Source organism: Eurosta solidaginis, chromosome X (assembly GCF_040869045.1).
Source record: "Eurosta solidaginis isolate ZX-2024a chromosome X, ASM4086904v1, whole genome shotgun sequence".
Classification (NCBI taxonomy): Eukaryota; Metazoa; Arthropoda; class Insecta; order Diptera; family Tephritidae; genus Eurosta; species Eurosta solidaginis.
The window spans coordinates 81,441,247-81,455,941 of record NC_090324.1 but is presented as its reverse complement, the minus strand read 5'-3'; positions in this window follow the sequence as shown (position 1 = coordinate 81,455,941).

Here is a 14,695-nt window from a genome sequence, read left to right as displayed (position 1 = left end):
TCACAGCTAATAATCTAAAATAAGATACCAGTTTGTTCATAGTATTATACATGTTTAAAACCTATGTATTTATTCAATGTACATATATTCAATGCACTAAAATGTATACCATACACTATGAGTTATGTACTTCTAGAACAATGGTCACCATATAGTTGAATAATTATTGGCGCCACTTCACACGTATTATGATTATCTTTCGTCTTTAGTTGTTGCTGAACAAGCGAAAAGAAAATTCGCAAACAAACGCTCATGCGCAGAATGTTTTCATGGTTTAATGTTAACAATTTATTTTGTTTAAATTTTTCCTTAGACTCAAGCAATAAAGTAGTATTTATATGACATATGACTCACACAGCCACAGCTTGAAATTTGGTTATCCCTGTTCTAGAAGATACTTCAAATATAAATATGTTTCATAAAATATTATAGTGTTTTTATTTTACGGTGTGTTACAATATTTTTTGTGAATATAAAAATAAAGTTAAAGTGACACAACTAAAAATAATGTAAATTTTATAACCAAATCACAAACGACACAACTCTTCAAAAATATAGTTAAAACATTTTCTGGAAAAATTCTTTCTAAAATTGTGCTATATATTCTGCTAAATGTAACGATAAACGCAAAGCAACTTGAATTTAAAAAGTCTGTTAACTTTGGAAACAAAACAAATTATGTATCAAATTGAAACCGTCTCTAAATCAATATTGTTGTTTTTCTACTTATGTCACTTCTGAAGCGGGGGTGCGATATGTAGTAGGAAGCAAAGAAGAAATATTTAAACTGATTAAAGTCGAATTTATAGAAATTGCTTACGAAAATTTAATTGAAATTGAATTGAATGTCGATGTGAAATTGAAAGAATTATCCGGCAATTTAATGAAAGACTGATTATTTAATGATGAATTGAATGTGTATTGAAGTAATTTAATTTGATTTCAAAGGAAAAATTGTATATTGATAAAGAGGACTTGGCTGTTGATAACGGACGCACCGTTTTTATTAAGATTGTATGGTTTTATTTTTATAGATATGGGCGCACCGCATGTTTTCAAACTTGTAATATGAATGTCCTCGGATGCACCGGGATTAAAAAAAATTTCATTGGTTGTTCACGGGACCACCGTTTACGCGCAAAAAATTTCTTTGGTTAATTACAGAACCACCGTTTTAAATAAAAATTGTAATAATTTTTATTTTTATTTATTTTTTTTTAACGTGCAACGCACCGATTTGGAAAAGTAAAAAAAAAAATTTATTTTTTTGTTTGTTTGTATTGTTTTTGATGGAGCCCACTGTAAGGCAGATGGGACCAAAACTAAAATTGTGTTCAAATGGTTAATTATTAATTTTGCCGGTAGTAGTGCAGTTTACGCTACCCACCCTAAAGTTGGGCCAAGATTTTCGAGTGAGGTATCAAAAATTTTATCTCTGTCCGGAGATATTTGCAGTTGAAGTTGGCGATTTTAATGTGGTTGTTGTTGTGGTTATACCCACAAAAAAAATTGTGCATCACCGTGGCGGTAGCCACGGTTATGCCACACACCCGGACTTGGCATGGCGTAGCCCAGGGTTATTTTTTATAAGCGCGGCCGAAGGCCGCCAACGCAGAAAGGTTTTCTGCGCAAAAATACTATGGATCCCACCCCCGGTTACGGAGGGACCCGGGGTCTTTTTTCGGTTTTTCGTTAATATCTTTTGAACGGGTAAAAAAGGTTAACTTCCGCTTTCGGATTCTTGATCTAACCGTGAATACGCGTCTTCTGATACCTCACTCGAAAATGGCCCAAATTTCGGTGGGTACTGTAAACTGCACTATTACCATTTTGCCACCTTTCTTTGATGACCAATAACTAAAACTTATAAAATTTTTCCGTTTTTGTCCGACCCTGACCCACAGTGCCTACCTGTATATTTATGCATATATCTATATGTTTGTGGAAAATTATAATTTTTTTTTTAGTAATTAATGTAATTAGTTAAGTATGATGTTTTTGAAATTTCAAGTATTTATGAAAAATAATTTTTGAAAAGAGGGAAGATTAATATAATGTAAATTTTTTTTTTTGTTATTTAGATTAATTAGTTTTAAATATAATGCAAAATAGTTTTGTAATTTTGATAAGTATACAAATTGAAAAAATGTAATTTAAATGAAAATGTATGAAAGTAAAAAAATTTTTATTTCGCCATACCAACTGTCGCCTACTGTACCGCTGCTCTCTGCTTACTGCTCTGCTGCTGATGGCGTTTCTCTCTTCTTATGGTTCCGTTATGGGCGTTACTTAGCTAATGCCGTTTTTGCGTTATGGAGTTGGCGTGGTTTCAGCCGTTTTTCGCCAAAAATTAAAAATTTTCGATTTTCTTTATAATTTAAATATATATATGTAATTTTTGTTCATTTCGCACACATTAATGTATACTTTGAATTAAAATTTTCCATATGTATTTTGCATCTTTTGGTAATTCAATTTCCGTACTTTTCTCATATATATATATTGAATATAATTGTAATTTTCCACGTGCATGGTTTTTTTTTGTAATTCAGGTTTTTAAATGTTTCAAAACTGGTGATTATTCCACCATGTTTTAGGAATTTATAAATGTTTAATTTATCTTTGTAGATATTTTTCAAATTTTTGTAGTTTTTTGTAGTTTTTTTCTGTTTTTTAAACTTTTTTTTGTACTTTTTTTTGATTTCACATTTTTGTTTTTTTTTTTTTTAAGGGATTTTAAATGTTATATTTTATTATATATGGGTTTTTAAACTTTTTGTATTTTTTTTTTTTGATTTTTAATGTTTTTAAATTTTTTTGTAGATTTCTAAATGTTTTTAAATTTTTTTGTAGGGTTGTTGTAAATTTTGTATTATTTTTTTTTTGTAGGGGTTTCCTAAATTTTGAATTTTTTTTGTAATTTTTATACTTTTTTAAAGAACATTTTTTTGTGTAGTCTTGTTTTTAATTTTCTTTGTAAAATTTTTGCAATTTTTATAGTTTTTCTTTTTTTTTGATTTTTATTTGATTTTATGGTTTTTTTGTAGATTTTTAAACTTTTGTAATTTTCGATTTTATAATTTTTGTAGAGAAAATTATTATATTTTTTTGTTTGTTAGTTTTTTATATTAAAACTGTACTTTTGATATCCTGTAGGGAGGCTCGCCTCTTACCGGCCACCGTCCATCGTGGACACCAGGAAATATACTGCACACACACACACACGCCGCACTTACGTTAAACTTTTATTGTCTCTTTGTTCCTTCTCTTTTTGTTAAATAAATGAAATAGTTTTAATTTTTAACACATAGTTTTTCTTTTATTCACAACTTAGTTCTATCAGTAAACCCTTTATTTATAAACTAGTTTCCTTTGTGTACAACTTGATTTAAACAAACTTTTAGTTATTTTTATGTTCTCTGTCGAGGACATTCGACTACAACTTATACCTTTTCTTTTTTTAATTTTTCAGTTCGCGTCTGATGCGCTGGCCGGTGTACCAAAAACTGTTTTTTTCCAGGTCGCCGGCTCAATTCAAAAACGGTAAAATGTACTCACGCTGGGTTGCCCTTTTTCGTGCAATTGGCACTGCTCAATGCAATTGGCAATGCTGTTCAGCAACAGCTGACAGTGATGCCAGTTGCACTCAGAGGTTTATTCAGTGCGTGAAGGCTGGGCAACGCAGTGCGGTTATACCATTACGCATTTTATGACGAAAGTATGGAAAATAGGAGGGGTTTAATTGTATTGTTGTCTATTTGTTCGCTAAAGTTTACGGTTTCGTGTTCCAAGCCGATGTCTGGCAGGTCTTCATAACAGTATCCTCCATTTTCATTTCTGCTTCTGTGTTGTAGACTCGATGAAATTTGTTTGGTTGCTGTAAGGTTTGCGATGGCTGGCGTTTTGCTGCACTATTGTAAAAAACTTGGGGTGGTCCATTGTTTAATTTTATTTGGCCTGGATTAAGAAATCCTTGCGGTTGTGTCCTGTATTGATAGTTTACCAGTCTACTTCGTATGGGCTTATCAATGTCCATTGGCACGGGAGGTTTAGGTGGAAGTTGTGGTCTAAAATTTTGTTGGAGATTGTTATAGGGATTTATTTGTGACGTGACGTAGTGGTATGCTTGTGGTGTGCTGTTTTAGTGATATTGCGGGGGTGGATTTGCCTCAAGTTGTAGTTCATTGGACATATGTTGAGCTAAAATTTGGACCATTCGAGTTGGTAATCCTGTTCGGGAAAGAAGTAAAATTGCAAAGTGTCCTCAAGTGGTTTCTGTAAATATTCATATCTTCGCGAAAAACACGTAATTTTATCAATTGAATGGCTTCTAGGTGATAACCTGATAGTCATCCACGTTATTGTTCTAATAATCGCCAGTGACGTTGTTCAATTCGTGTGTATAATTAATAATTTTGTGAGCAAGTGCGGAAAATCGCTTTCAAAGAAAATACCAATAACTTTCATAGAATCCTCATAGCGATAAGGAAAGTGAAAACAAATAGTAAACAACAAATACAAAGTTGTGGACCGTATCCAAAGGCCAGCTGCTAAAAGTATGCAACATTTTGATATTATAAATTAACATAAATTAGAGTTGCCGCGTGTCTGTGAGTAAAGGCCATAAAATAATCCGTAAAGTACCATATATTGTTGTTGAGTGGTGCGGAAGTGTAATTACGCTGATCTGGCCTTTCCGCTTTTGTTACTATTTTCTCGTTATGTCAGAATTTGCCTTCATATAGATTTTCTGGCGCCACAAGTAAGAGATATTTTTCCCACCTCTCGGTCAGAAAAAAGTGCCATAATTATAAAGTTTCACTCCCCTCTCGACCGTAATCGTACGCTCAAAGCCTTCCGTGATTACCGCAAGCGGACAAAGTCCCCGTTATCTTTGGATGTTATTGGGCTTGAGGGAGCGCTCTCGGTATTTGAAAGTCTATCTCCTGATAGTAGAAAGCTGTTGCAACAGGCGATCAAGCTGAGACGAGCAGGCAAGATAGCATCTGTATTCTCTTTGAGAGGAGCTGTATTTACCAGAGTTACGAGGGATTCTGAGGCAGTTAAGATCACTGAGCTGAGCGAGTTGCAAAGTCTGGAGTGATATGCGCCGATTTTTACTATATACCATTTTATTTATTTAAATTTTAAGTATATTTCAATTGTATTTTTAATAGTTCGCTTAATTGTTTCCATTGTGCCTTATTCAGATAACTGTAAACACGGTCCTTCTATTCTCTTTTTTCCTTCAGTTTTGAATTGTGCATTGATATGTCTGTTAACAACGATGGATATGGTGTTCGGGAGAATAGCGTAATTACGCTGTCTTGCGTATACAACCCAAAAAGGGATATAAGTCTTGAGCCGTTCTTTGCCTCCCTATCTCCTCTTGTTGTTGATTACCAAAGTATAATCTTATGCGGTGATTTTAACGGTAATCTTCTTGCTCGTGACTCCAATACTTCCAGCTTGTTGAACAATTTGTCTGTGTTTCGTCTCTCTGTAGTAAATTCATCCGTTCCCACAAGGTATTCCAACATAAATAACCCAAGCTTATTGGACTATTTTATTGTCTCTGAACTTTCCTCTGTCTCTGCGTTTGACCAATTTGCATTTATATCGGATCATGACTTAATATTCTGTACACTTGACATAAATCTTGGACAACGTGAGTCTGAAGTCACGTTCTCATTTAGGGACTTTCGAAACATTGACATGAACTTATTGGCTATGGATGTTAGCTCTGTGAACTGGTCCAATTGTTGGTATTTTAGTAGTTTTAATGATAAGCTTGAGTTCGTAAATGAGAATCTGCTAAGTATTTTTAACAAGCATGTCCCCGAGCGATTTGGTAAGAAAAAATCATCGGTATCGCCCTGGTTCACGCCTAGAGTGTTGGCAGCAATCAAGGCGCGTAACATGGCTTTATCTAAATGGAATTCGTTCAAAGCCGCCAGGAACAGAGCAACTTCCGTTATCAGATGTGAAAAGCGCAATTTTTATGTTGCCAAGCTTGACCCCTCCCTACCTCCTAATGATTTATGGCGTAACCTTAAACGCCTGCGTGTATGTGGTAGGGACAATGATGAAGCTTACACACTAGATCCTGACCTGCTCAATGAAGCCTTTGTTATCTGCTCTACACGCGGCGCTCACCGTGCGTTTATCCCCCCGATAACGCCTGTTATTCCAGTAATACGTTTGAATTTGAAGCTGTATCGGACTTGGACGTCATAAAGTGTATATCAAAAATTAAATCGAATGCTACTGGGTTGGATGGGATTCCCATAAGATTTATAAAAATGGTGTTACCATTCAAATTTGGATTTAGGGCTAATCATGGATGTGCAACAGCTATGCTTAAGATCCTCGACGATATTCGTAGTCACTTCGATGAAAATTTACTAACGTTGCTGTGTCTGCTTGACTTTTCCAATGCATTTGACTCAGTGGACCACAACTCTTGGGGCGTTGCTGTTTAGCTTATTTATCAACGATATTTTTACAGTCTGTAAATTTGTTACTATGCACGCTTATGCAGACGATGTTCAGCTTTACGTTTCTAGTCGTATTGATGACGTCGATGATCTCTGTTCTAAACTTAACGCTGACATCTCTGAAATTTTCCATTGGGCTAATCACAACGGGCTTCGTCTTAACGCAAATAAAACTTACGTCTAACCTATATCAAAGAAAAAGTTGGCTGAGACGGGTATCCCACCGATTTGTATTGGTACCGACCAAATTAAACTGGTGATTAAAATTACAAACCTTGGCTTTGTAGTCAACTGCAGTTTGACTTGTGTTGACCACATTAACAAGGCTATAGGAAGGGTGTATGGCGCACTGCGAAATCCGAGGCTATCGGCGATGTTTACTCCTCGTAACATCCGCCATAAATTGGCTATCCAATTAATTTGACCTTATTTGACATCTTCCGAGTTGATATACAATAAGCTAGACTCGCACTCGGCTCATCGGTTAGACGTGGCCTTTAACCATATAATACGATATGTGTATGGGCTTTCGAAGTTCGACCACATATCACGTTCGAAACCTAGCTTTCTGGGATGTCAAATATCCGACTATCTCAAAGCCAGGAGCTGCATTTTGCTTTTCCGACTCATGCTCACTAAGACGCCCCTATATCTTAATAATAAGCTTTCTTTCACAAGATCCGCTCGTTCAAACGACCTTATAGTACCCACATTTAAATCTATTGCGTCGACTAGACTATTCTTCGTGAACACTATACGTACCTGGAATTCTATTCCCAATGCTATAAGAAATAGTATAAGTAGGAGCAACTATAAGAATGTTATCTATAACTATTTTTCTGATATAGAATGTAGACTGGCCGTGTATTTGATCACGATACTAGAATAAATTACAAATTACAAATTACAAATTAGGTTTGATGGATAGGCTTACAATATATATATATATATAACTTAACAAGGGGGCAGACACACTTACTTGTAAGAATGTGCTGACACCACACTTCAACAAACACAAGCAAAGCCAACGATCCGATATCATATTGTGTAAGCAGACAAAATGCAATCCATGGGAACTGCAGCGTAAGCGATATGATATGCGGACAAAATGCAAGCCGTGTGATTCGCCACACAAGCGAATAATATTATTTTGGCCAACCGTGGGAAGTGCAGTGTCAGCAATTATGAAATCACTTAGATTAATGTAGAAGCTTAGAGCTTAGGTTAAGTGAATGATAGAGTCAGTCTGTTTTTGACATTGAACGGAAATAAATGGTAAATATTGTTAAGCGGAAAAACCTGTTTTTATTTGGATCTTTTCAGGTTGCAAGGGGCCGCGGGGCGGCCCCCAACTTTAACTTTTTGGAGCCCTAGTCCTTGGGCTCCTTAACTTATATATATATATATATATATATATATATCAGTATCATGTAACTGTTTATTTTCTTCTTGTACTACTACTTATAACTATCTTTCCTTTCATGTTGTACTATAAAAGACCTCAAATCTCATTGTACTAATAATTTTGATCATTAAATAAATACATACATACATACATACCGCTGCGAGGTCTAGGAAATGATCTTTGGGCCACATGTGCAAGCTCTGAAGGTTCGAAAGACCATGAACAATTGAGGTGACTCGATGGTAGATCGGAGGCACCATAATTACGCTTGTACAATGTGTAAAATAAATAAGATAAAAGGAATTGCGAGATATTTCTCGTTATAATAATGTCTTTGTTGAAGTGAAAATTTACTTGAAACAAATAATTTGCCTTTGTATAAATGAATATGTGGCGGCGCTCCTCGGGACGGCTATGTCGGTGTATGGTGCAACGATCGCTGGAAAAGAAGACGGTTGCCTAGCAGAGGACAACTGTTGAACCGCGGGAAATTCTCCGGTTTTAAGGGGAGCTTCCCCACACATTTGCACTGGCATGCATGTATAAGTGTACGGACAACATAACCCTACATATGTACACATATGCATCCATGTGGGTGTTATAGTGGTCGATAACGTAGTGGCATTAGGGTGGCGCGAGTTAATATAAATTTAAGCTTCGGGCCTAAACATACCGGCCCCCTTGCGTTACACAAAAACTCTGAATCCGTTGGAGCGTCCCCGACCACGACTTGCCTTAAGACTATATTGTAAGATTTAAGCGGTGCGCGCCGGATGGCGCGACGACAGCCTACTTGCCTTCGCCATGACCTAGAGCTAGGACGAGAAGAAACAATAAAGGAACACGCATGGTATATTACTTGCCAGGATGTTAAATAAAAAAATCCATTTTTTCCGAGAGAGAAACAAAAAATATTCACATATTATTCACACGTGTTAACGTGGTAACTTCTCTGGCAGAGAGTTCTAGCAAAAACGTGTATTCTTGGTTACAAGTTAATCGAAAGCGGAAAAAACTGTATTCATAGTAATGTTGGCTTTGATTACATGTGACATCTGTCCATAATAGGTACATGTTGAGATAGGGTATTTTACACGTTCAATATTTAAATTTTCTTTCGACAACATGTATAAACCTTAAACCTTAAAGTTATATTATATCGGCTGGGTCTCCCAAAGCACCCACCCGAAGATTGGACCAGCAGCGAGCCAAAGGATGGTGGTAACGTGCCCGGCGTTATAACTTCGGCGTAAACGTCGCCGCCAAGAAGGAGGCTGATGGGTATTGAGGCATAAAATTGGGGATCCGCCAGACGAATATGCTCGTAAGGAGCCGAGACGCCGGAGTCGACGTTTTAGGTTGGACTGACGTGCCTAAAATCATGAACGCAGACTTCGTGAGTTGTCACCATCCTGCTCTGTCCATGCTTAACCCCTGCATCGGATGAAACAGGTGGTCTTGCCGGCGGCGTTGGTCGTCGGCAGTGCTAACTCTCGCGCCAACCTTCGGTCGATGGTTGTGCGGTGGGAACATCCATTAATGAGTGCACGAATAAGGTGCAAACGCCCCCGGCGTCCACCTTCACTACCGCAGTTGGCGCCAGAGCAGCTATTGGCCGAAGGGTTGGGCCGGCTTAAGCCTGGGCCGGAATGATCCCGTTCCTGAAGGAACTGTGTTGAAGTAGCTGGCGCGGCCGAGTGGCCAGTCTACCGTCTCATTTTTCCTCATGAACATTTCGTGTAGGGCGTAGCTGGCGCAGTCGAGGGGCCATTCCACGCTGGCACTTCTCTCTGTGTGCTCGCGTGCGTTGCGTGGGTTGGCGGAAAGGCCGTGATTCCACTCCACTTTCCTCTCGTTTCTTGTGTGGGTAGTAGGGGTCGGAACGGCCGTGGTTCACATACCCTAGTGTCTGATCGGACTATATGGGAGCTCGCTCCACTCCCGGATGGTACTTGTTGGACGTCTGCAAAGGCCGACTCGCACGCGTGGAGGACAGCACCTCATCTATCGTCCCGTCGTCCACCTGTTGCTTCGTGGGCATCCGTTCGTACCCTTCTTCCTCCTCTTCCATGACCAGTTGGTTCCAGCTCTTGGTTGGCTCTGGCTCCGATGACAGGTCCTCCATCGAAAGTGCAGCGTGGTATGATATTTGCTACCATATCTTCGGCACCTGCCTTCACTCCTGCAGTCTCTGCAGTCAATCAGGTGATACTTCGGCCAAACTAGTAATATGAAAAAGTAAAAAACAAGTACTACATTTGGAAGCAGTTATCTCAAGGTTTCTTAAAGTAACAAACAAAATTTAAAAATGTTTGTTAAAAAAAAAATAAAAAAAATACCTTTAAGCACAAGCGGCTGTGGCCGCAATGTACCAAATTTAATAAAACACTCAAAAAAATATTTGAGGGCTTCTGTAATACGCAACGAAGTATATTTTCAGTTTATTATACATTTTTATAATATTGAAGAAAACTTCTATGCATATAAGAAAGGTTTGTATTTGATTTTAAAAGTGTTACTATTTTGAGACGAAATTCTATTACATATCCCCAGAGTTATTTTGAGATTGTATGTGATACGAGGAATCTTGATAAATTCTGTTGGCCTCGTGCATTTGGCCGAGTGCATTTATGTTCTGTGACATATAGTGGGCCTGCGATAGGCTTCTGGTGTCCTCGCTATGGATAAGCGAGTGAATTCTGGCATGATATTTTAAAATTTAAAAGATAATGAGTCCTTGGTTTGCTTTTTTCACCGGCAGATTTTCTGCCATCATTAGAAATTTAAAATTTGATCTTAGGCCGATGTGGGTCTCGAATGCCCATGTCTTCGTGTCCCGTGCTCCCTGTCCCCATGGCCATCGACTAGTGGGGTTGTTTACTTAATAGATGTCTGGTTCGGGAGAACTAAGGGATAAAGGGGCATTTAGGCGCGTGCGGGCACGTGTCTTCATGTCCTGCACTCCCTTTCCTCATAGGAACTTCCGGCCGAATCTAACCATCACAAGTCCGGAAGCTGTTTATTCGAATATTGAATTGGCTCGGGAGATATGTGCATTTAGGGATAGTGGGGCAGGAAGACGTGAGCGCGTATCAATAATTTGGTTTGTGTTAGTTTACCACGGATCAATATATAAGAGGTATTTACGTGAATTGCGACCAGGTAGGAGGGGCTACCTGAAGTAAGGTTCCGCCCTCCTCTCTATGTTCGGCAGATTTGTGCCTGATGGGGAGGGATTGATAGGATGGTGGAGTTTGGGAAGGAGGGAGTTAGAGAAACGGAGGGATTGTCAATCTATCTCCTCCGTACGAAGGAGGATCAGTTTGACCAATGGTCGTTTCACCTGACCCTTCTCTGTAATCAGGTCAACTACATGTACTCTGTTATCTTCGCCGGGGTGTACCTTGACCACTCTACAGAGCTTCTATTAGTTGGGAGATAAGTTGTCCTCTTTGATGACAACTAGATCATCTACCTTAACATTCTGTTTCGAATGTTTCCACTTCACTCGTTTTTGAAGTTCGGAAAGTTATTCGGTTTCCATCGCCGGCAAACTGTTTGGTGGAGTGCTTTGAGCTTCTGCCATCTGTTTATCATGGAAGCAGGGGTTTCGTTTACGTCCGTTGTTGGCGGCGCCTTCAGATGGCTGGTCTGTTGGGTCATTCGACGGATTCGATGGATTGATAATGCGCGAGTTAAGGCACGGCTCAATCCTGCACAAAAGTGTTTCGATCCCCTCCATGGTATATTTGTGGGGAGAAGCGATCTTTTTGAAGTTGCTTTTGAAGCTCTCCACTCCCGCTTCCCTCATGCCGACCAGATGTGGGGCGGCGGCGGAATGAAATGCCAGGCTAATGCTTGATGGCTATATTTGGAGACTGTTTTGTCTCAGCTTTCTGCAAGAAAGGCTTTAAATTCTGATCGTAAATCTCTTGAAGCTCCGAAAAAGTTTGTACCATTGCCGGAGAAGCCATTTTTCTGACATCCTCTTCTAGCAATAAAGCGCGAAACGGCTGCTAGAAAGAATGGGACATCTACTAAGGTAACTAGTACCTTCTAAGTGGATTGCCCTAGTAGTGAAACAGATAAAAAGGCACACGTAGCCTTTGGACAGTCGACACCCCTGCCGCGGTAGCTTCTGATATCGAAAGGCCCCGCAAAATCTACCCGGGCGTTGGTGAACGCGCCAGTAAAGGTTCGCAGGGAAGGGTACCCATAAGTTGGGACTGAGCCTGTTTTCTGTGAATAATGAATGCTTTGCAATTGGGAATGATGGCCCTGATCATGTTCTTGATCTTCGGAATCCAATATTGGGTTCACATAATACGGATCATGAGCTGGTTCTGGCGAGACAGCCTGCAATTGTAAGGCACGACGATTGGGTGAGGCTCATTGTGCGACAAAATTCGAAGCTCTTAGACGCCCCCTGCTCTAATAATGGCATCGCTGTCGATGAATGGATTGAGTGGCAGTATTTCACTCTTGCGATCGATAGGTTCCCTTTTTTCAATTGTGAGTATACTGTTCCATAGAATTGTTTCTGACATACTTTTGTTAATGCTTGAGTCGTTGCCTTAATCTCATCGGCTGAGGTTATGCACGACTTTTCGTGGAACGAGGCTTTTTTCTGGGATGAGTCCTTTTACAAAATCTCCTAGCATAGGGTAGGATTTTCCAAAAACGGTCTAGAATATCCATTTAATCTGCCCTTGTCGTGGCATATGGTTGTGCCCTCTTTTCCTCAACGGACGTGTTGTAATCGGTGTCTTGTGCTGGCCAGTGGGAAATGTCTTCTTGCAGCCGAAAACGTCCCTGCAACCACAACGAATTGTTTACCAAATCGGACGCAAGTAGTCCTCTGCTTGCCAAATCCATTTGATTAGATTCCGAGCCCACGTGAAGCCAGTCCTTGCTATCGACCGTGTCGATGATCTTGGTGAATCGGTGTGCGACTAAGGTTGACCAGGAACAGGGCGGCTTTCGTATCCATGCGAGTAAGTTGAATCCGTCCAGACGTGAACTTTGCTGGTCCCAAATGAAAGATTCGGAATATTGATTCCATGATTTCTGCGAGCAGCACGGCACGGCAGAGTTCTAGTCGTGGTAGTGAGATCGTTTTCACTGAAGCTAATCTGATTCTTGCTAGAAGTAAGAGTATGAAAACCTGATCGTCATTTTCTACGCACATGTATACCGCTGCAGCATATGCTTTCTCACAGAAGCCATGGATTTCTATGTCGTCTTCGGGTGACAAATTTACGCACTGCGGAATCCTGATTTTACCTATTTCCCCATAGTTTTGGGTGAAGTTTTCCACCTTTCTAATGTAGTTGGTGAGACAGGCTCGTCCCACCCGGTGCCTTAGTATTTTTGCCACTATGACCATTGGGGCCAGTCACCCTAATGTGTCGAAAAGCATGGCAATAGCTGACAATACTTCCCGCTTATTTCAATTTTCGGGATCCTCCGGTGGTCTTGCTTTAAATTAAAGTGATCGGAGTGAGCATTCCATCTTATGCCCAATGCCTTCACGGTGCTGATGTCTTCGAACGCCAGAAAGTCTTCGCTTAGTCGATCAGTTTTCGGGATGTCTTTAAGAACTGCCTCCGCGTTTGACATCCATTTACGAAGTAGAAAGCCCGCTGATTGAAGAACCTATCGGATTTCATCCCTTGCGTTAATGGTTCATGCGATGGTGTGCCCTCCGGCTAACACTTCATCTACAGCATGCATTCTCGTAGGATGCTAGATGCTATTAGATGGGAATTTTGAATGTCGTCAGTCAGCCGTAAGAGCGTTCTGATGGCAAGTTATGGATTAACTCCAAATGTTACCGTCTTTAACTCATAGAAGCCTATTGGCTCATTAATGTTTTTTCGGAAGACAATCCTCTGAAAATTGGTATGGTTGGCGTCCATCCAAATTTGCCTATACATTTTTTCCATGCCACTATTGAAGACATATCAATAGAGTCTCCAACGTAGAATAAGGATTGGGAGACCTGTTTGTACTACTGGGCCAGTTAGGAGAATATCGATTAGACTTGTGCCATTAGCCGTCGGGCTTGAGGTATTGAAGACGACTCGGACTCTTGTCGTTATACTTTCAGCCTTGACAATGGCGTGTTGTGACTGAAAGTAATTACTGGTGCCATCTGCCGCGACTATTCTGTTGATTTTTTGCTTATGTCCGAGCGTTTCATATTCAGAGAGTACCCTCATATATTCTTTCCCTAAATCCGGATTTTATATTATCCCAGGCCTGTTTCGAAAATATTTCGAGCATGCGCGCCTAAGGGATCCTCCTAAACTTAATTCTTCTGAGTACCCTTGCATTAATGGGAGAGATGCTATGTACCTCCCATCTTCATTTCTTTTTGTTGTTTCTCTCTACAGTATTTCGAAATATGCGTCATCTGCATTAATGCTTTTGCCCCTTGGCAGATTTTCTAACCACCAGAATACTTTTAGTTGGTTTTCAAACGCAACCTCGTTGCAGAATGACACGATCTTCGTTGGACTCTGTCTCTTGGGCCTTAAGTGTATTAAGTACATTCTTCTTTAAGTCACTCAGTATAATTTGGGGATGGCTGAAATAAAATGGGTTATAACTTATTTTCTCCTGAACTCTACGGTCCAGAAGCGCCGGAGGCGGTGCCCTCTCACCACTTCTGGCTTCGTGTTTGCTCCATCAACTCATCAGGATTGGAGTCAAAGTGGCAGCCTATGCAAATGATGTAGTAGCACCGGTATCTGGTCTGTACCTCGACGTGAGGTAACTAAAATCCACGTAT